The 22124-nt window shown below is 49.3% G+C and overlaps 1 protein-coding gene across 5 annotated transcripts in view; it reads left to right on the top strand.

The window, feature by feature from the left end:
* The first annotated feature begins 8625 nt into the window (after window positions 1-8625).
* LOC121232874 (protein FAM214B-like) overlaps window positions 8626-22124 on the top strand; it is a 53390-nt gene continuing 39891 nt past the window's right edge. For 2 of the 5 annotated variants that reach the window (XM_041121372.1, XM_041121368.1), the window contains exons 1-2: window positions 8652-8777; window positions 14142-14238. The gene's annotated coding sequence lies outside the window, so the exon portion shown is untranslated. Of the gene's footprint in view, window positions 8778-11999; window positions 12498-12582; window positions 12658-14141; window positions 14239-22124 lie in introns of those variants that run through there. The other 3 variants (XM_041121369.1, XM_041121370.1, XM_041121371.1) reach the window with 3 other exon arrangements.

The raw sequence follows: 22124 nt of genomic DNA, 5'->3' as shown, positions 1-22124 counted from the left end.
AGTAATAAGTCAAGAGGCTCCGTGAGCAGTACGTCTCTGCCCTCTTCTCTGCCTACTCTGTTGCTTAGAGCAGCGAGGTGTATTATCTTCTCGGCAGCAGTCATATTCTTCAGGGGAACCTCCTTTATATTTACTTTGCTTTGACTTATATGCGTCCCAGTTTGTGTCCTTCAGTTCCCCAGCTCCCCCCCCACTCTGACCACTGTTTGTCTGCGGGATTTTTTTTTTTTTTTATTTTTTTTTTTTTTATAATTTTTCTAAGTTGATACTCCCACATGTAATGCTTACTCAATTAATTCCTGTTCATAATTATAACATTCGTGGCAAATGTCACTAGGGGAATACCCATAGGAGTAATGTGTCCACCACTTTTCTCTACAAAGTTTACACCTGTAACATACAAAGATAACATATACAGTGAGGATTTTTTACAAAAGACAGTCTCACTCCTCTACTTTTCTTCGGAACTTGATTTTCAAGCTGTCAGGGTCTCTGGTCGCCTCCCAGTGAGAACTCTGAATTGGTCTTTTGATCCTGTTTGTATGAGTCTATCTTCGTTTTGTAGTTCGGACAGCAGTTTCTGTGGTAAGTAAAACAAGAAAGGGCTCCTCCTACCTAGGAGTGAGAGAGGATTCTTTCTAGGCTCTGATTAATACCATATCATTTGGCTTCACTGAATGTATGGATATATCTAAGGGTGGCCTCTGTACCACCATTCCCTTTTTTCGTAATCGTTCTCTCCTTTTCATTATCTGAACAATATAAGGGTTAATATTATCTTCATCTAAAGTAGGATAATCGGCTGGGCATTCTATATCATAGGGCATGTCATATAACATTTCAAATGGAGAAATTCTAGTATCTGCTCGGGGCTGAGTCTGAATATTTAATAAAGCAATTGGCAAACATTTTACCCAGGACATTTTGGTTTCTATCATTAATTTAGTTAGTTGCTTCTTTATTTCTCTATTCATTCGTTCTACTTTCCCGGAGCTTTGGGGATGCCACGGGGTATGGAACTCTCACTTAGTTTTAAAGGGGGCTAGAGCTTCTTTTACTACTTTGGAAACGAAATGTGGGCCTCTATCTGAATCAATAGTTTCAATATTTCTATATCGTGGTATGATATGCTCTAAAAGTACTTTTACCACTGTATTGGCAGTTGCCCTAGCAGTAGGGAACGCCTCGATATAATGAGTGAGGTGGTCTATCAATATAAGTAAGTGTTTATATCGCCCTACTTTAGGGAGATCAGTAAAATTAATCTGTATTTTGGCGAATGGTCGGTGTGTCAATTCTCGTCTCTCTTGTATTTTTTCTCTAAGATGCTGCTTATTGATTCTCTGGCACGTTAGGCACCCTTGTATGATTTCTTTGGCTATATTATAAACCTCAATACACATGTACTTTATTGTGAAATGATCAACCAGTGCTTGGACACCTCAATGAGTCTTTGAGTGTATACCTTTCATTATTTTCCATGTTAGTGCTTTTGGTAACACCTGTCTCTCATCGGGTAGTTCCCAATTACCCTCTTTTTCCACTACTTTCCATTTCCTTCAATTTATCCATTTCTGGTTTACTAAACTGTGGGCTTAGGATTCTTGTCGGCGTTTCACCTGCCAGTGGGGCGGTGGTCACAGTAAGTAGTGCTGCCGCTTTGGCCTCTTGATCAGTAAGATTATTCCCTTGAATTTCAGGGGTTGTTCCTTTTTGGTGTCTCTTAACATGTACCACAGCTATTCGCTTGGGCCCTCTTATTGCTTGTAGAATTTTTACAATCAGTTCTTCATGAATCAAACCCTTTCCTTGAGAATTAATAAGTCTTCGTTCCTCCCAAATTTTTCCAAAGGTATGTACTACTCCATACGCGTATTTTGAATCCGTGTACACGGTTTCTTTTTTATCCTTTAAAAGTTCCAGTGCCCTAAGTACTGCGTATAATTCACATGCCTGCGCCGACCAACTAGGACTGAGGGGTCCGGATTTCTTTACTTCTAGGCTCCCTCTGTCTACAATTGCATATCTTGACTTCCTTTTTCCTGCTATTACTCGAGATGACCCATCAGCGAATAACTTTTCTCCCTCTCCCAATTCTATTTCTTTCAGATCTAGCCTAATTTTTGTTTGTTCTTCAATGGTCTGAAGGCAATTATGTGTTAAGTCTTCTTCAGGACCCCCATACAAAAATTGTGCCGGATTTTGCAAGTTCGTTGTTCCGATCTCTAATTTAGGGGAATGGATTAGGATCTCCTCATATTTTAAAAGCCTAGCATCGGTGATCCATTTTTCAGCTTTTTGTTGGAGAACCCCTCGAATATTATGAGGGGAGAACACCTTTAATTCACTTCCAAACGTTATCTTATTTGCTTCTTCCACTATCAGAGCTATAGCAACAACTGTCTGTAAACAGGTGGGTCACCCTCTACTGATGGGGTCTAATAATTTGGAAATGTACCTTACAGGTTTTTTTTTCCCTGCCCACTCCTGGGTCAAAACCCCGTATGCTGTTCCCTCCTCAGTGGCCACAAATAAATGAAAGGGTCTCTTCATATCAGGCAGACTCAAGACAGGGGCGTTAACTAGATCGGCCTTGAGACCCTCTAATCTTTCTTCATCCTCTTGAGTCCACTTAAGCAATCTATCCATAGTTAACTTTTGATACAAAAATCGTACTTTCGCACTAAAGTTTTCAATCCACTGCCTGCAATACCCAAATAGCTCCAACAATTGTCTAATCTGTCGTTTACTCTTTGGGGCTTTCAGTGATAAAATCCCATTTACTCGTTCAGGGTCTAACCTCTTAGTCCCCTTGTTTATCCAGTGTCTTAAATATTTTACCTTTTTTTCCACAAACTGTAGTTTTGACCGTGATATCTTCAGGCCTTGAAGGCTCAAGAAATTTAACAACCGTATGCTTTCTTTTCTGACTGTCTCTTGATCCTCTCCTGTTAACAATAAGTCATTCACATACTGTATTAGCACGACCCCATCTTGCAACCGGTATTCCCGTAGAATTCGTTCTAGGGCTTGTCCAAATAAGTTTGGGGATTCCGTGAACCCTTGGGGAAGTACAGTCCACCTTAACTGCTGTTTTCTATGAGTGTCTGGGTCTTTCCACTCAAAGGCAAAATAATCTCTACATTCCTCCTTAAGAGGGCATGACCAGAATGCATCCTTAAGATCTATTACACTATACCATTGGTTTTCAGGCCCCAATTGACTCAACAGGGTGTGTGGGTTTGCCACTACTGGGAACCAGCTGACAGTCCGTTTATTGATTTCTCTTAGGTCATGCACCAGCCGATAGCTACCATCGGATTTTTTTATTGGTAAAATCGGGGTATTAAAAGGGGACATGCAGGGTTCAAGTACCCCCTTTCCCAATAGTCTTTCAATTTCAGGTTTTAGTCCCCTTCTCCCTTCATTAGATAAGGGATATTGTTTAACTCTCACTGGAATCTTTGGGTTTTTAATAACCACTTTAAACGGTTCAATATCCAGTTTTCCAACTGTTTCGGGAGTATACCACACTTCGGGGTTAATTTGTTTCTCGTCCACCTCTGTAAGGGGACAAAGCTTGATTTTCAACTCTTCCTTTTCCACATCCACCCGAATTCCTATTTCTACAATTAAATCCCTACCTAATAAGTTATATTCCGCTTCAGGTACCAACAGCAGCGTTCCGATTCCATATCTGTAACTTGATTCCACCGCCACATCTTTTATAACGGGGACCCTAAAAGGTTTCTCTTTTGCTCCAATTACATTAACTTTATCCTCAGATATTTTACATCTCAGAGGTAATGATTGTACCGTAGACCTTTCGGCCCCGGTATCAACAAGAAAGATCACCTCTTGACGCTGAGGACCCACTTTTAAAGTTATCAAGGGCTCTTTCTTACCGGGGGTCCTCAGCACATAGAGTTCCTGACCCTGCTAATCCTCCCGGAACGCTTTTTCATCCTGAATTTTTTTTCTACATTCTTTCTTCATGTGTCCTTTTTTTCCGCAATAAAAATATTCCACGGTTTTATCTCCTCTCCCCCCGATTCTTTCTTTATCTCCCCCACCAGGCCGACCGGGTCTCCTTATCACATCTTTCTGTCCCTCTCTTACCGCTGCAACCAGCAGCCTAGTCTGTCGCTTTTCCGTTTCTTCTTCTCGCCTCACATACACCTTCTGAGCTTCTCTAAGTAATTCATCCAACCCCCGCTCCTGCCAGTCCTCAATTTTCTCTAACTTCTTCTTAATATCTCTTCACCACTTGGTTACGAACTGGGTTTTCAGCAATGCTTGTCCTACAGGAGTGGCAGGGTTCACTCCAGAATATAGCTGGAAACTTTTCCTTAACCTTTTAAGCCATTCCGTTGGGGTCTCATCTTTCTTTTGCTGTTCACGAAAGGCTTTATTAATATTCTGTCTTCGGGGAACAGATTCCTGTATCTCCTGAATTATAATTGTTCTCAAGTCTGACATATTATTCCTATGAGCCGGATCCTGATTATTCCAGTTTGGTCGATTTAAGGGCTATTTTTGATCCGCCGCCGGACCAGTCTGATGTTGCTGGTCCCACACTCTCATCCCAGCCCTTCTAATCATGTCTCTTTCCTCTACGGTAAATAGTATGCCCAGGATAGACTGTAATTCATCCCACGTGTACAAATTCGGTCCCAAGAATTGATCCAACCTTTCGGCTACCCCCAGGGGATCATCTAACAGATTCTTCATTTCCTTTTTAAATTCCCTTACATCCCCTGTATTAAGGGGGACTGCCACATACCCCGTTCCCGGTCCCCCCTGTCCATCCCCACCAGGCACCAACATTTCCCGAAGAGGAAACAATCTTTCCTTTCCTCGCATTATTCTATTACGTGCAGACCTTCTGGGAGGGGGTGCCGGGGTCGGGGAATCAGGTTCCGAATCTGACCCCCCCTGGGCCTGGGCTATTTCCTGGCCTTGGGGTGGGTCCTGAGGTGGAGGGGCTTGAGGGGCATAGGGAGGGGGTCAAAGGGGGTCCTCATCATTTTTTCGATGTTTATCTGATCTGTTTTCCCTTAAGGTAAAGAGGAATGACGGCTCCCAAGATTGGGGAATCCATAAGGCAGCATATTCACTTTCCTCTTGGCTGGCTGGTGGTCTTTTATTGTTTACCCATATATTTAATTGCTGACACACCCAATCCTCAGAGGACCCGAACACGGGCCAAAGTACATGAGGATTGTTGAGAGGTTTCCCACCCCAAATCTCAATACAATAAGTGATCATTTTTTCCTTAGACTTATCCTTTCTCTTTGGTGAACTGTCCCAGATCTTATCATCAGGCCTAAGGGACTATCAGGGGGTATGTCTGGTAACTTATTTCCTTTCCCCATCCCCATGGGTCCAGAGGGCTTGCTTTTCCTCTGCCCCCATCTTCCGAGGTGCCTTTGTCCACACACACACTCACTTCCCCTCGGTCGTGACTCGCTCCCCTCGCGGTGCTACGAGAACTGCACTACTGGAGGGTCCGCACTCGCGTGATCTCAGAGAGACTTCTCACACACTCGCACCTCGGGATAACCACCCCAACCAAACGGCTCACGCTTTATATACTCACCCGCTCCTGGGTCTTCGCTTGGTCTTCGTGCACAAAATTTAAGGGGTCCTGCAGGTTCTTTTGCTCGGTTATCGTAATTTAAAGGGGTTCATGGGTCCAGGGTGTGGTGACGACACCTCCTCAAGACGGGGCTATCCAAGGATAGGGCGCCTCCCCGCTTGCAAGGGTCCGCACCAAAGAACCTGGATCCGAGTCACGGCACCAAATTTGTTATAAACGCTCGTGACAAATTTGAAGAGCCAATTTGTATTGAATAAAAAATCGAATTTATTAGCAAGTGATAAGAGAACAAAACAGCGCTGGGCGGCCGGGGAGGTAACGCTCCGCCATAGGCCCGCACCGTCAGGTCTAATTGTGCAGGTTAAGTACAGGTTCTACATACATATTCACTAGATTCCTAAGAAATGTTATACATATTCATTAGTTTTCCGAGAAACTATTAACATATATAAATGTCCTTTATGCAGGCGCATTGAAGGTCTCTGGTGGTCTTCAGGAGTCCTCTGGTGGTCTTCCATAGTCTTCCTCACTTGTCCGCTATTTGACCCCTCCTCAGGTGATTCTGCGCAGTATGGTCCTTTACATGTTTTGATACCTTAGTGCTTGTTAGTGTTCTTATTATCTAAGTTCTCATTAGTGGTATAGCACCATATGGTTAGTTTAAGCTAAATTATCTACAAGGATGGGAACAAAAGGCAGGAGTTCTTATCTTTTCTGGCCTTATCTATTCAAGCAAGACCTCTACTTGTGTCTTCTTAACAAGATCGTAAATTCATCGAACACTTAATTAAGTCTTGTGATCGCTCTTGGTTCCTTCTTGTTCATCATTTCTAAGTACCAATACCAGTCTCTGACAGGTTTAATCCTTGACAAACACCAGTCCTTGGTATGTAAAGTTACAGAGAGACAATCATTAAACAATAAGCAGTTTGTTCTCTATATCAGTCCCCCCGCTTTTTTTTCTTTAAACCTTTACAACTATAGGATTCCGCTACTTTTGAGAGACCGTGTGAAGTATTTTTCGACTTTTACTTGATGTCTGATTTTATTTCGTTTCCAACTTTTGTAATTCCCTACTGTTATATGGCTTTTACAAGAACTATATATATACTTTCCTACTTCCCTTAGGCCTACGGTTATACAAGATCAAGCAAAACGGTTAAAGATTACATATGCAGAGAGGGTCACATTTCACCATACGGCCCTATCGTTGTTCTATATTGACACGAATCAGGTTAATATATTTCACATCTAGTAAGTTATTGTTGTTGTTCTTTCCCCCCCTCCTTATCTAGTAAGTTATAGCCATTACCCTCTTCCCTTTACACATCACTTAAGCAAGCTTTGTTATTTACACCAAACATATGTTAATTCTCAATGTGTCTCTTCCCCCTCCTTGATTTCATGAACAAAGTTAACCCGTTCATTACAAGGGGAGACCTTATCACTCTCTACAACTACCTGAAAGGAGGTTGTAGTGAGGTGGGTGCTGGTCTCTTCTGTCAGGTGGCTGGAGATAGGATGAGAGGAAATGGCCTCAAGTTGCGGCAGGGGAGGTTTAGATTGGATATTAGGAAAAATTTCTTTACTGAAAGGGTTGTCAGGCATTGGAACAGGCTGCCCAGGGACGTGGTTGAGTCACCATCCCTGGAGGTATTAAAAAAGCGCATAGACAAGGCACTTCAGGACATGGTTTAGTGGGCATGGTTGACAGTTGGACTTGATGATCTTGGAGGTCTTTTCCAACCTAAATGATTCTATGATTCGAGAAGAGAAAGACAGAAGAGAGATTTCACCAGTCCAGCGTTGGTTCAGTCAGCCGAGGGATCCAGTTCCGGTGGGCTTGCGCACCCGGGGCTTCAGTTTGTGTCCTTTTATCATCCCTGCCCCTCCTTCGGGCGGGCATTAGGCTAATTAGGTGTCATGAGCGGTTTGTGAGCCTTTGGGCTTGGGGGTCGTTTGGGGAGTAACTTCCCCTTCCCTGCATGGTGAGCTGCCCTGCTCAGCATATCAGAACAGCACATCAGAACAGGGAGCTGTGCACCCTCCAGCATGCCCTCCCCTTCCCCTCCTGTTGCTGATGGGGTGCTGATGGGCTGCTTTTCACCTGTGGTTCCTTGCTGGGCAGAGTTCCTTGTTATGCAAAGTTCGTCGTTATGCAGAACTTGCCCCACCACAATGTTTGAGACATTAACTCTTTCAGTCTCTCACACCTCGTTAACTCCTTACAGGGGTTAAGTAGCATCCTTTGTTTTGTTTCTTGCATAATCTCCAACACCGGAGGCAGCTGTGCCTGCGGTTTCTGTGCCACCAGCCGGCTCCGGCACAGCCCAGCAGTGCCATTTCCCAGCCCGGTTGCACAGGTTGCAGGCAGGCTGGTCCCATGGGGCACCGGCACCACGTGGGGGCAAGGGACACCCTGGTGGTCCCACTCGGGCCATGTCCATGGGGTGGGGTACAGCCAGGTGATTCCACCTGGGGTATGCCATGCCCGTGGGGCTGGGACATGCCATGCCCATGGGGCTTGAGGCGGGGGTCTGTGGGGTGGGACACGCTGTGCCGCTGGATCCGAGGGGGCCATGTCTGTGGGGCTGGGACACACCACACCCGTGGGGCCTGGGGGGTGCCCGTGCGGCCGGGACACGCCGCGCCTGTGGGGCTGTGTCCGGGCCCAGCGCTATCCGGGCGGGCCGGTGTCGGGTCAGAAGTTAAAGGTCAGCCTAGCCGCGGGGCAGAGGCGAAGGGTCACGGCGATGACAGCTCCCCGAGCGCTGAGTCAGGTCCCGCCCCTGCCGCCGGTGGCCAATGAGGAGAAGCTTCGCCTGAGACCTCCCCTTCCCCGCTGTCATCACACACCCGCACGTGGAGGGGGCGGGCTGGGGGCGGGATCTCGGCGTCGCGCGTCACCACCTCCCGGCCCACCCATTGGCCGCGCGGCCCCACCGCTCGCCTCGCCCCTTGCCGTGCCCCGCCCAGCACACCAATCAGCGCTGGAGTAGGCGGGCGAGGGGGGGGCGTGTCCCCGCCGGCACACGGAAGGAAAGGCTGGAGCCTCACAGCAGTCAGCGCTGCGGTGGAGGGGGCCTTGGTGAGGAGGCTGGGTCGCCTTCCTGGCGCGGGAGGGGTTAATGCACCCAGTCCTCGCTAGCTCCCCCCTCATCCCTTCTGGTTCCAGAAGGTTCGGGGGCAGCTGTGATGAGGGGGCCCCAAAGCCCAGGGGGCGTGAGAGCTAGGGGAGCCGTGGCCAGGCAGAACAGGGGGGCTGTGGCTGGGTGTACTGGGACTGGCATGGGGGCCTGGGACCGTGGGATGCTGTGGCAAGAGGTGCTGGGGGCGGGCAGCATGCAGTAGGCGGTGGTGTGACTAGAGAACGGCTGGTGGGGCTGTGCTCCCCTTCCCCCCTCTGCTGGGGGGTTTCTGTGCCCGGGAGGGCTGTGGCAAGAAGGTCTGGCAGAGGCAGGTCTGAGGGGAGTTTGGGGGGGGGGGCTGTGAACAGGACTGCTGCCCAGGAGGAGTGCACTGTGGCTGGGGCAGTGCAGGCTGTGTTTGAGGGGTGCCCCCCATCCTGGCTCCCAGCCCCCTGCCAAGGCCCCCCGCAGCTCAGGGAGGCTGTGCTGTCCCCAGTCTCACCCACCGAGGCCATGTCCTTTCCTCCATGACACAGACATGGACAGCCTGTCCACTGCTCTACGAACAGGATGGGGCCTCTTCCTCCTCCAGGGCATCAACTCAAACCCAGCCCTGGCTGGGACTCACAGGTTGTTCTTGTCCCTGCTGGACGGCCCATGCCTGAGGGACCCGTGGCAGTGGGGCTGTGCCGGAGGCCCGGAGCTGCTGTGCTGTGGCCCTGCTGCACAGCCCGCCGAGGTGGGGAGTGGAAGACGCGGCTCATCCAGCACCTGCTTGGCCAGCACCTGCCTCATAGGTAAATCACAGCCTTCAGCGTGGAGCTGCGAAAACAGTGCTGGAGCTGATGTGAATCCCCAGCATCTGTGGCGAGAGGCCTGCTGCCCTCTGGTGACAGCCACCACGGGCAGAAGGACGGTTCGGGGGGACATTTACTCACCCAAAATGAGCTGCTACAGACCTGGTGGGGTTTTCAAGCATTTTGCTGTGGCTGAGGTGCCTGATTTCTACAGAAATCACATGGGCGGCGTGCAGTGTACTCTTGGCAGTCCCAAATGTTACATTTAGAACATGTGAGCAGAGCTGCTGTGCGTTAGGGAAGACAGAGGGGATGGCTGCATGATGGGAGCTGGGGCTGTGGGCTTGCTTGCAACCCACCTGTGAACATGACCTGTCTGGTGACATGTACGAGGGGCATAGATTTATCTCCAGGGTTTCCAGACTTTTTTTTATTTTTTAAGGAAGGAGTGTGGAGTTTGCTGCTGCTGTGGAAAGCGTATGGTAGAGGAATGCCATGTCTTAGGGTATTTTAAAAGTCACTTCCACTCAGTGCCTTTTTGGAAAGCATCACGCAGGCAAAGATCTGGTTATGGCCCTGTCATCCTCTGCCTGAATTCTCTCTGTTAGCCTTAGCAAAGAGGGGAAGTTGGGACCTTGTGGAGAGTGTAGCAGGATCGAACCCTGATGCAAAGGAGAGTCTTGGCGAACTTGGTAATGTATGCAGAAGGTGAACAAGGTCTGGCAGGTGAAACAGGAGAAAACTCCCAATGTGACAGTACTAGAGCTGCTTTTAGCTGGACTCTGCTTTAGAAAGGGATTGAGGACTTGGAGAATTAAGTCATCCCGTAAAACCTCGCCGCTGCCTTATTTCATAGCAGCAATTCACATCATGCAGGTCTTGATGTGAGCTGTGGGGCCTTGTTAGGGACTACATGTCCCAGCATGCAGCTCCCTCTGCACAGCCCAGCTGCTGGTTTGTGCATCTTGGCAGGCTGGGATCTGCAGCCTTCTGGCAGCTCTGCCTGAGCTGAGGGCAGGGCAGCGGTGGGAGCTGGGTGGGCAGGGAGGTATGTACAGGGTTTAGATCAGAGCAGGATGTTGCCACTGCAGTGTCTCTTGCAGAGGAGGCAGCACCTGCCTTCACTTCATCTGCAGCAGCTGCTCCCATGATGTTTTGCTGGGTTCCTGCTGACTCTTGTGGGCCCTGAACATGTCCCTTCCCATGGACCCTGGTGTGGCCAGGAAGTGCAGGGATCACAGAGCCCTCCTGTTGCCCCAGCTGTAGAGCTGGCTGTCCTTGGGAAGCTGGGCATGTGGACTGAGGTCTGGCCTGCAAGTGGGGCAGGGCTGGGGACGTTTCAGCACTGCCACTTGCCTTGTTTCTGTTCCCTGTGTGAGAGGCTTCTTACCCACAGCCAGAAGGAAAGCTGGGGGGCTCACCCTGCACTGACTTTGGGGACCCTGCTGTTTGAGGTGTGGCTCGCTGAAGGGCTCCCCTGCTCTGCTGCCTTTGCAGCAAGCTGAGCAGAGCAGCTCTCAATGCTCTGTTCTTCACATCTGCCCTCTGCAGAAATGGACTTTAGGGAATAACGTATCATTTTAATTTTACTGGTAGGGTTGCTGTTTCACTCCTGGCGGCTTCCTCCAAGGCAGATGAAGCCCCTCTGCTGTGGTACTGAGCTTTCCCAGCCCCTGTTCCCTCAGCAGTTTCAAGTCTTCTGAGCATGCAGAGTAGGAGGAGGAAAGGAAGTTCCCTCCATGAGTTCAATGGACCTCTGAGGGCAGGGAAGCACATCTGCACTGCTGGTCTTCCTCCTTGCTGTCTGCTACCAGCTGCTTGCCCTGGCACGTTTCTGCATGGCTGTGCTGAGTAGCAGAGACACCCAGACCTTCCCCACAGCTTCTGAGCCTGAGGATGGTTCAAGGGTGTAGTTATTGATCCAACTCTTGAAAGTCAATGACTCTCAACTCTTCCCCAGTCCTTTACTTGCCCTTACTGCTCTGGGCCTGCCCACGCTTGTCCCCTTTTAGATTTGGTAAGCACCATTGTGTGCTGTCTGGAAATGCACAGTGCCTGGGGGCTAGGACACTTCCTGAATGCAGAACAAGAAAATGAATCATCGGTAGGTATGCGACCACAGATGTGAAAGGAAAAAGTGAAGCTGTATTTGTTAGAAAAGTGGTATCCTCAGCATACTGTCGATGGAGCTGTAATTAAATTATCAGAGGCTTCCATGGCTGGAGGAATTAATGAGTCAGGCTTGAAGCAGGACAGGTGTGAAGGGCAACATGGGAGAAATCCCAAAGGGAGCCACGACAGATGGCTTGTGGAGAGCGTTGTTGTGGGTTACTTGGCAGTGAGAGTCTTCTGTGGGAGGGTTTTCCCTGATGCCTCTCCACTGCACATCACTCCCAGGGACCCCCTTCCTCCAGTGAGTTGTGTAGGTCCCTGCATCCTGGTAACACCATCATGTGTTTCTGATCCTTCTGCGTGCAGCACCTGGCAGCTCTGGTCCCTGAAGCCTTATTTCTGCCCAGGTCTCTTCTTTTGTTTTTCCATTTTGCTTTTGCTCATGAGCAAGTGAGCCAGGTGACTGTAACCTCCAGAGAACTTGGTCTCACAAAGTTTGAGGTTTGCTTTAAAAATTATTTTCTTTGGGAAGTTTCCTTGCAAATCTTCATCCTCCCTTTGCCTTTGCTCCTCTCTTTCATAGTCTCACTTGCTTGGCCTCGTGAATGCCCAGCTGCCAATTAACATGTTTTACTCCTGTTTCTGTCAGTGTCCTCAGCTGGTTGTGAATCCTGAATGAAGAGCAGCTGAGCTCACATGCTCTGTGTTTCAGAGAGGTTTTTCAGGACTGGCCAGTGGTTTGCAGTCATACTCTCCTGTGTTGTGGCCTGGACAACCCCCCCCCAGCTAAGCAGTGTGATGGTAGAACAATACTTGGATGGGAAGCCTCCAAAGGAGTCCTGTGTGCTGCAAAAAGTACAGGTAGTGATTCAGCTGGAAGTGCTTTTTAGTAACAAATCCATGTCCCAGGCCAGGGCTGATGTCAACCCTGTGATTCTTCTTGGAAGTGAACAAAGATGCAAAGCCCTTTATGCAAGAGCTGAGATGATAATCCAGATCTCCTGGCCTCAGTCCATTTGGGGTAATTGCATTCTTCCTGGGGAGTGTTTTCAACCTGTCCCTGTCAGATGCATCATTGTCACTTTCTGTGCTGTGGCAGTACTTCAGCCATGTTTGAAGTAATTCTTATCACTGCTCAGGCTTAGAGTCTTTTGAGAGCCTTCTCTGAAAGGTAGTGTGGTAGAGCAGGGAATTGGTGGAGGGTTTTAAATATGTGTATATTTACATATACACATGCTACACTTACTGGGCTTGTTCTGCTTGTAAGCTCTCCAAAAACATAGCCCTGGTGACTAGCAGGCACAGCTGGTAGATCTTCCAGGTGGGACCTCTCCTGGGATACCAGTGCAGGTTGACCTGCTAGCTGTGTAGATGAAGGTGACATTAAGCAGAAACATTCTGGGTGCCTTCACAATTGTTTTAAGGACTGGTACACCAGTAAGCTAGTATGGGGTGCCTCCCTGCATCACAATGTAAAGGCTGTGCTTCTGGGGGACTGGTGGCATGGCTGATCATCTGCCTGCAGCACTCTGCATGCTGCTGCGGCTCTGGTCAGAGCTGTCTTGTGCTGCTGGTGGTACCGCAGGGTGGTAGCCTGTGCAGGAGGGCAAGCTAGGGAGCAGGGACTGCCCCTAAGCAGCTTTTGCTGATCGTGCCTGTGGCTGGGGGAATGTCAGACCTGTTTTTGGGGAGGCTGATATTGTCCTGGTTTTCAGGACCTGCTGGGCATGAGGACCTAGCCCCCACACAGTGCAATCTCCAGTAGTCTGTAATTACAGCACTGGGAGCCTGGGGAGGAGTCTTAAACAATGTCTTTGTGAGGGTTTTGGCAGACCTCTTGGAGATTTCTATTAAGTAGTTGTCGTTTTCCCCCTTCGCTGTAGTCTGGGAAACGCTACAGCATTGGATTTGGCTTGGTCTGTTTGGGTTGTTAGGAGCAGTGTCTCCCCAGCAGTGGAGTTTAGCCCTTCTTGCCTTGGCTCTGTGTTCCCGTGGGGTGGTTTAGTGGGTGGCCTGTGGAGACCACAGCCAGAGCCTGTTCTTGCAGCTAAACCATATGCCAGTGTACCCACTCAAGTACTGGCAAAGCCTGTGTGGTGGAGCAATGTATAGCTGCAGTGGGTGGAGAAGAACAAAGCTGAGGGTGCAGAAAGGACTTCCCACTGAAATCTGGGGAAGGGGGACAGTGGCAGCAACCATAGCAGCCCTCTCTGGGGAATCAACTGTGCACCCATCCAGAGTCATGCAGGAAACCAGGGTGATAACTGGAACCCCAGGAGGGAGGGAGGGTGGGCTATAGTCAGAGGAGTGGCCTCAGCACTGATAAAAGACATGGCGGGATCTTTGAGGTGCTGGGGTGCTCGGGGTCCCTCAGTTCTATCCATATGTCACAAACTCGCTTGGCTTGGATGAGCAATTACTACCTGCCCAGTGTTTGGAAGGTCTTGTGTGGGCAGGGTATTTCCCAGCTGAGCTGAACGTGTATCCGTATGCTTGTCTTTCCAGGTAACCCAACACAGCCGGAACAAGCAACCTCAAGACCACATTGCAGGTGCTGACAGCTGAGAGGTGCCTTTTCCATCTGCTTCAGCCCTACACCAAGGTTAGCACCTGTTCAATCATTACTGCTTTCTCATCCTTCACCAGGTCTTTGTGAAGAAGTTGGGGAACCCCATCCTCTCCTCCCCTTGGCCGGTAGGGACAGCTCTGTGGAGTAGGTCTCACCCAGGTGAGATGCTCCCACAGCCCAGGTGTCGCGTCCCAGAGTTGGAGCGACTCAGGTTCGTGGATTTCCTTTGTCAGAATTAAGGTGAAACGACACCAGGGGAGTTCAAACAACAATCAACATTTATTCAACCTAGATAACCTTGCCCAAGTACAAGTGAACTTATCAATATGAACCTTGCAACATGTCGTTAAGCCGCTGTTTGAGAAGAGAAGGGAAGTATAGAAAAATGAAATGGAAAAAGGAACATGAAACTGTGTCAGAAGGAGAGCCCTCCCATTGAGTCACGAGGTTCAGAGCAGACCCCCTTGCTTTCTGGACTCCTTCTCAGAGAGGAGCCCAGGGGCGGCTAGATCCACTCCTAGTCTCAGACTTGGTCAACGGTTTATGTTTAAAAGGATGAGGTGTAGGGACTGTGGAAAAGAGAGAAGGAAAAGAGGGAGGGAGAGAGAGAGAGAAAGAAAGAAAGAGAGAAGGAAAGGGTTTCACCAGTCCTGGGTCCAGCGTTGGTCCAGCCAGCGTAGAGATCCAGTTCCGGAGGGCGCGCGCTGAGAACTCGTTCTCCCTTCTTTTATAGCGTGTTAGTCGATGGTCTCGACATGCGCAGTCCCATTCCCGGGGTTCTCTGGAATCGGTCGGTGAGCTTTGGGGGGGGTTCATCGCAGAGTTGCCTCTCTTTTTCTGCTGGCATGACCGCTTAAGATAGAAGCACAGTCCCATCCTCCGTGGGGCCTCCTCCTCCAGGCGCATATGCTGTGCATCTTCTCCTGGTCACTTAAGATAAGGAATTGCGGCTTTGGAGAAGTGCGGTCCCACCCTCTGGGGGGCCCTCTCCTCCGGCCACATTGTCCTGTTCACAAAACTCCAGCATTTTTACAGAGGCCGTTTTCTCCACCAAAGTTCTTTAACGAATGTTTGAGACATTGACTATAATTTGTCCGACCGTCACACCAGGCTTGCTGGATGTTCCTGCCTCCCACCTTGCTGGCAGTGTGGTGAAGGCAGCCTGGATGTACACAACCAGTGCTGTTAAGACCATTGAACCCTGCATGCAGTCGTCGGGAGCTCAAGGGCAGTGTGTTTTAAGCCCTTGGGAGCTTGCTGCCTGTGCTGCTTGATGCACTCATCCTTCTGTGTACCGGCAGTATTGAACAGGAGTGTTTCCCAGCTGCTGGTCTCTGCTGCTCACTGTCCTTCACCTGAACAGAGCTGAGACTTCACCCAGAGCTTGTGGCAGACATGATCCTGCTTTCTATCAGAACCAGTTGAGTTCTGCCTGCATTTTCTCAGGATTTTGTGGCTCAAGGAGGCCCTTGGCCATGGTGTATGAGGCTTAGAGTGACAGTGAAGTGTTTCAGGAGGACTGGTAGTCTTTATCGCCCCTGTCAAGAAATGCGAAGGTCAGGCCCTCGCTGCTCTGAGTGGAGCAGGCTGAGATGGCTGTGGGTTTCCCATCCCATCCCTGTGCCTGGATGCTTGCTTGCATGCATGCATGCATGCCTGCCTGGGATCCAGCAGCACCCACCCCGCCTGCATGGTGTGCTCTCATGGGGAAGGGAGCCCTCATCAGCACTGTGCCTCTGTGGGGGGCAGACTGAGCCCTTCTTTCACCTCAGAGCTCAGATATGATTTGGCCAGGAGAGGTTACATGGGGAAGCCGCTGCTTAGGATGTGTGGCTGCCCAGGCTGCATGGCTCTTCCTCTGAAGTGTCTGCCAGGGAAGTTTGGGGCCAGTCCAGAGACAGTTAGAGACTGGGCCTCAGGCCATCTCATCCTTCAGCCTGATGCTGAAGTGGTACCCAGAGTGAGGCAGGGGTAAATCTACCTGGGAAGTTGAAAGAAGGAAGAAGTCCTTCACGCATGTCAGCGCTTTGCTATGCATTGCAAACTCCCAACCACATGATGGGGCAGCAGCAGAGCAGCCCCTTTACCTGGCTGAGTTGTGGCAATCACTAATACCTGCTCCATGCTGGGATCTTACATCTCCCTTAGGGATGGAAAAGAGACATATTATGTGGCTAAGACCAGAAAAAAGGTTTGTCCTCTGTTCTGCTGGAGCTGCTTGCAGATCCCAATTCACCAAGCTCACAGCATCCTCTCAGGGCTCCCCTGCCTTTTGACAAGAGGCATTTTAACACAAGGCTCACCATGTTGGATCCACTTTTTTTTTTTTTTTTTTTTTTTTTCCTTGCTGACCAAATAGCTTGATACCTCCAGGGACAGCAAATCTCCTGTATATGTGTAATGCAGCAGCTTTTCCCATTACCTGGTCATAGCATGAACCTCTCTTCTCTGATTTGGATATTGTCTAACCCAGGTGATATCTGTGAGCTTATATTCAGGCTGAGTTAACCATGTGTCATGGTTTAACCCCAGCCAGCAACTAAGCACCACGCAGCCGCTCACTCACTCACTCCCCCCCCCCCACCCAGTGGTATGGGGGAGAAAATCGGGAAAAGAAGTAAAACTTGTGGGTTGAGATAAGAACGGTTTAATAGAACAGAAAAGAAGAAACTAATAATGATAACACTAATAAAATAACAGTAATGATAAAAGGATTGGGATGTACAAATGATGTGCAGTGCAATTGCTCACCACCTGCCGATCGACACCCAGTTAGTCCACGAGTGGTGATCCCCCGCCCCCACTCCCCCCAGTTTCTATACTAGATGGGACGTCCCATGGTATGGAATACCCTGTTGGCCAGTTTGGGTCAGGTGCCCTGGCTGTGTCCTGTGCCAACTTCTTGTGCCCCTCCAGCTTTCTCGCTGGCTGGGCATGAGAAGCTGAAAAATCCTTGACTTTAGTCTAAACACTACTTAGCAACAACTGAAAACATCAGTGTTATCAACATTCTTCTCATACTGAACTCAAAACATAGCACTGTACCAGCTACTAGGAAGACAGTTAACTCTATCCCAGCTGAAACCAGGACACCATGTTAGTTCAGTTTAGTGCAGCTGGCAGTAATCTGGAAACTGGTACAGCTTGCAGACCCTTGGATAGACTTGCCTCTGTCAGGAATGGGATGTGATGCTCTGCTGGCAAACTCAAAGACCTGGCAAAGTGGGGGTTATATCTTCAATGGAAAGTGGTCAGCCTAACATTCTTCAGCCTGCTCTTAGCATGTGTGGGCTGCTATTGCCCCTTGGTCTTACCAGCTGATCTAGGAGTAGGTCTTCTTTCCACTGGAAACCCCAAGGAAATGCTGCTCCCCCTTCAGAGATGGGGCCCTGGGTTCCTTGTGAGTATTGGCACTGGAGTTATGCAAGGAATCCCCTCTTTACCTTACCATCTCTGTTGCAAGTAGGTCGGGCATTCAAAGATCCTGTTCATGGGAGTGTTAGGACAGCTGGATCCTTGTTTGGTTCTCGCTGCTCCCAAGAATGGAGCAGAGGATCATCTGCTGGGGCTAACTTTAGGCCTTCAAACATTGCTGGTATCCCTCTGAGCTCCTATTTGTGTGCAGTCCTGCAGCTCCCTGCTAAGAGTTATGTGGGAGTCCTGTATCCTCGTGCGCAAAGGTTTTGCGGGGGCATAGTGTCCCAGGGATTAGGAAGAACTTTGAATTCCTCACTTACCTGAAGTAAGTCAAATCCTTTCTGTATCGGATGTATGTGTGTTGTGGTTTAACCCCAGCTAGCAACTAAGCGCCACACAGCTGCTCGCTCACTCCCCCCTCAGCAGGATGGGGGGGAAGAGAATCAGAAGGGCAAAAGTGAGAAAACTCATGGGTTGAGATAAAAACAGTTTAATAATTGAGATGATAATAATTTAAAATTGCGATGAAAAGGAAAATAACAGAGAGAGAGACATAAAACCCAAGAAAGACAAGTGATGCAAATGAAAACAATTGCTCACCACCAACCAACCGATGCCCAGCCAGTCCCTGAGCAGTGCCCTCCTGCCAGCCTCCCCCCTAGTTTTATTGCTGAGCATGACATCATATGGTATGGAATGTCCCTTTGGTCAGTTGGGGTCAGCTGTCCCGGCTGTGTCCCCTCCCATCTTCTTGTGCACCCCCAGCCTACTTGCTGGTGGGACAGTGTGAGGAGCAGAAAAGGCCTTGACTCTGTGTAAACGCTGCTCAGCAATAACTAAAACATCCCTGTATTATCAACACTGTTTCCAGCACAAAACCAAAACATAGCCCCATACTAACTACTATGAAGAAAATTACATCTATCCCAGCCAAAACCAGCACACATAGACAGGTTAGCAGAGTCACTCGAGTCCTAGCTTGGCCAGTGGTGGACAAAGAGGGTAATTCTCAAGGTCCTCTCTGCTGTGGCTGCCAACAAAATAAAGCAGTTGTGGCATCAAGTAGCAGGTCTGAGCTTTGCTTTCAATTCATCTTCTGGGAGCCAGCAACAGTTAAAAATATGAGCAGTTTTTTAGGAACTAGAATATTCTCAGGCTTTTTGTCTGGAGCTGGACTGCCGACCTCTCCCCTGGGCTGACAGTGTGGGATCTTAAGGTATTTGCAATGATCTGTCCTGGCCATGTGATGAATCTGGATAGAGAGAACAGAAATCGGTGGCATCAAGCTGCCACCCTGAAAGTTTCTCCTCTTGCTGCTCTGCCTGTTCCCTGTAACGGAAGGGCTGTTTCATGGCTTAGATTTGTTGAGGAAACAGACTTCAGAACTGAAATAGCTTCACAGGAGAAAGAGGGGAGCTATCTCCCTGGCAGCTCAGTAGGAATGATTTATTATAGATTACAGCTCTGTTTAATTCTGTTTCCCTACAGTATCATACTGTTAGAGTAACTGAGCAAAATGCAGTGGTGCTTCTGGTAGGAAGGCTGCTATCAGAGGCCAGCCCTGTAGCAGAGGCTGGAAGCAAGGAGGAGCAGTTTACCAGGAAATGCCTGTGTTCATGTGCTGGTTGCTTCTGGGAAGGAAAAGGTCTCTCACCCTTGAAAGTTTCCTTACTACACAACTCCAAATGTTGCTGATGGAGCTGCACCAGTGTGAGCAGTAGTGAGAATACTGCCCTCCAGAGCCCAGGAAAGGTCTGACCAAAGTGGTGGTCTGGAAAGAAAAGTCAAATTCTGTCTTTAAGTGAACCTCCAAGTGTTTTTTTGTGTGTGTTGTTTTGTTTGGGTTTTTGTTGGTTTTTTTAAATTGGTTTGGGTTGGGCTTTTTTGCTACCAAAAAGAAAAGGTATTGCTTGTACAAATCCTTGTAAGGAAAGAGCAGGGAATTTCCTTTGTAGTGAGCCTGCCTGAAACTCGATACATCTCAGATGTGTGTTAAGAGAGAAATTAAAAGATTGTGCCATAAAGTGATAGAAGATAACGAATTTAATCTACTATTATGTTGTCCTGGGAGATAGAGTTGGGGCAAGGATATTGGCAATAATGTTATACTTTGCATAACAGCAGCAGCAAATACCACCTGAACGTGCTTCCCTGGAGAGAGGTGAAAGGGTCTGTTTTCAGAGAGTCCCCAGGAAGGTGGAGCGAGGCAACCAAGAGACATGAGACTGGGGAAAGATGCCAGGAGATTTGCAGATGAGCAGTGCATGACAGCTGTGCATCTTCCTGCGGCATGAGCTCTGCTTTCCCATTCAGTGACCCAGTTGAACTGGACAATGCTGGGTTCTTAACCTCATTGCAATCTTGAGAAATGCTGTAAAGAAATGATAACTTTAATAACATCAGTGAGATGTCTGAACTAGAGCCTGAATGAACAAATCTTTATCGTTAGTTTCTCTGCCTACAAGGTAGATAGGTGGTGATTTGCTACTATGGCACCAGACCTAGGGATTTTAAAGGATGCTGGTGTGGGGGAGCACTGCTGTGCTCAGCTAGAGCAGGGGCTGTAGGTAGGACCTGGTCCTGGGAAGGCTTAACTGGTGAGCAGGGCCCTAAAGGGCTTTTGGAGGAGTGTGGTGAAAACAGAGAGGCTGAGGGCAGTACCTGGAAACTTATCAGCTCCTAGAGCTGGACCGGAGAATCCAAGTCTCTACTCAAATGCACAAAGCTTTTAAAGTAAAGAATGCAACATTCTGCTCTCAAGGAAAAGTCCAGTCCCCTACCAGCCTTTTGGGAGCCAGGGCACTCTTCTGTTTTATAATGCTGTATCTGGGTCTTTAATTTGGTTCCTATGTGGCATTACCTTTCTTTTCTGGGCCCTGCTAAGTTACATGCATCTGGTGCAGAGCCCTGCATGTCCCCATCCCCTCTGGTGCCAGAGAGCACGTGGATCAGTCCGTGGGGCAGATGTAGCCCAGCAGAGCTGAGTGCAGTCTGTATGGCCGGCAGCAGAGTGGGGCCAGCTTCTGCTTCAAGAGAGGTGGTAACAGAGGAGGCTCGTGATTCAGATAGTTGCTTAGCGCAGGACACCTCTGAAAACCCCAGCGATGGGGAGAGATAAAGACACCATCTCCCCATCACTGAGGTTTTCAGAGGTGGCAGTACTGCCCTTGCCCTACTCCCCACACTCTGTCTGGTGCTGGGGGCTGTTCACCCGCTCCCCTTCCCTGGGGCAGGGACAGCACACCTTCACTCAGTTTCCCTGTGGCCTGGGGAACAGGGAGGGGCGGAGCGGGACCGGTAAGGGGCAGAGGGAAAGTTGCAGCAGCTGGTAGGAAATGCCAGTTTAGGGTGCTGCAAGGTGGTGTTTCAGGGTACAGCAGTACAAGCCTGCTCTGTCTGCTGTGGAGCTGGCATTTTGGGGTGCTGCAGGGCTGGCGTTTTTGGGTGCCGCAAAGCAGCCCTGCTCCATACTGCCTTCTCCTGTGCCAGGGATCCTGCTAGGGCAGGGAGGGCTGGCTGCACCTTCCATCCCCTCTGCATCCCCACGTGCAGGGTGTATGATTACGGACAGTCCCATGGCCCTGCTTCCTCCAACATGTGACTTATGGGCTGCTGCTCGGGATGTGGGTCTGAGCTTATCTCAGACAAGGCAAGAGTCAGGAGTGCTGTTGCTGCGCTCTCGCCTATACGCAGGCTATGGTGGTAACAGTGTGGCATCCCTTGTTGTCTCTGCTTTGCATCTGGGCATGGAGTAATGGCTGTGCCTGGGGGCAGGAGCAGAGGAGTCCTTGAAGGAGTGGTGAGGGGAGTGCCTGTTCCCACCTGCTTCCTTCCTCACCCCTCTTCCTTGTGGCCCTGAATCTGCCTGCGTGGAGCATGTTTTGTAATAAACCTGCTGAACTGAGGACAGGCAGAGTGAGACCAGGAGACTATAAAGAGTTGCAAGCCCTACCCATGCCCACATTGCTGCAGCAGTGTGGGGTACAGGGTCCCCACATAGCTTGGTAGTTGTTTGTACTGAGGATGAAGACGGTCAAAGACATGTCCCCCCCACCTTGTGTGTATCCGATGCCTCCTGCAAGCCACCAGCAGATTGTCAGCACAGCTCTTTTGTAGGTAGAGGGTAGGTCCACCTTCCCATGGATGTTGTAACCTGCCTTGCTTCTATGAAGCACTTTTTATTTGAGGCAGTGCCCCAAGGGTTAAGCCACAGTCATGGGGTAGGGTTTGTAGCAGGAACAAAGAGGGCTTTTAAGGTCTGTGGATAGGAATAGAGAGCCTTTCCCAGTGTGTTGAATTACAAGGGTCATGGAGACCCTTTTGCTGGGAGGCAGCAGCAGTCGAGGTCCCTGTTGAAAGTGAGGCAGAAAGAAAAGAGATTGTGAAAGTCAGTGAGAGCAACTTCAAGGGGAGCTTTAAGACCAGAGTGAAAACTGAAACTGTATCCTGAGGTGAATGTATGTTAACGCAAGGCTGGGAGCCAGGAGGCCAGGACTGTAGGC

Source organism: Aquila chrysaetos (genome assembly GCF_900496995.4).
Source record: "Aquila chrysaetos chrysaetos chromosome W unlocalized genomic scaffold, bAquChr1.4 W_unloc_1, whole genome shotgun sequence".
NCBI classification, from domain to species: domain Eukaryota; kingdom Metazoa; phylum Chordata; class Aves; order Accipitriformes; family Accipitridae; genus Aquila; species Aquila chrysaetos.
This window is presented reverse-complemented; position numbering and strand designations above follow the sequence as displayed.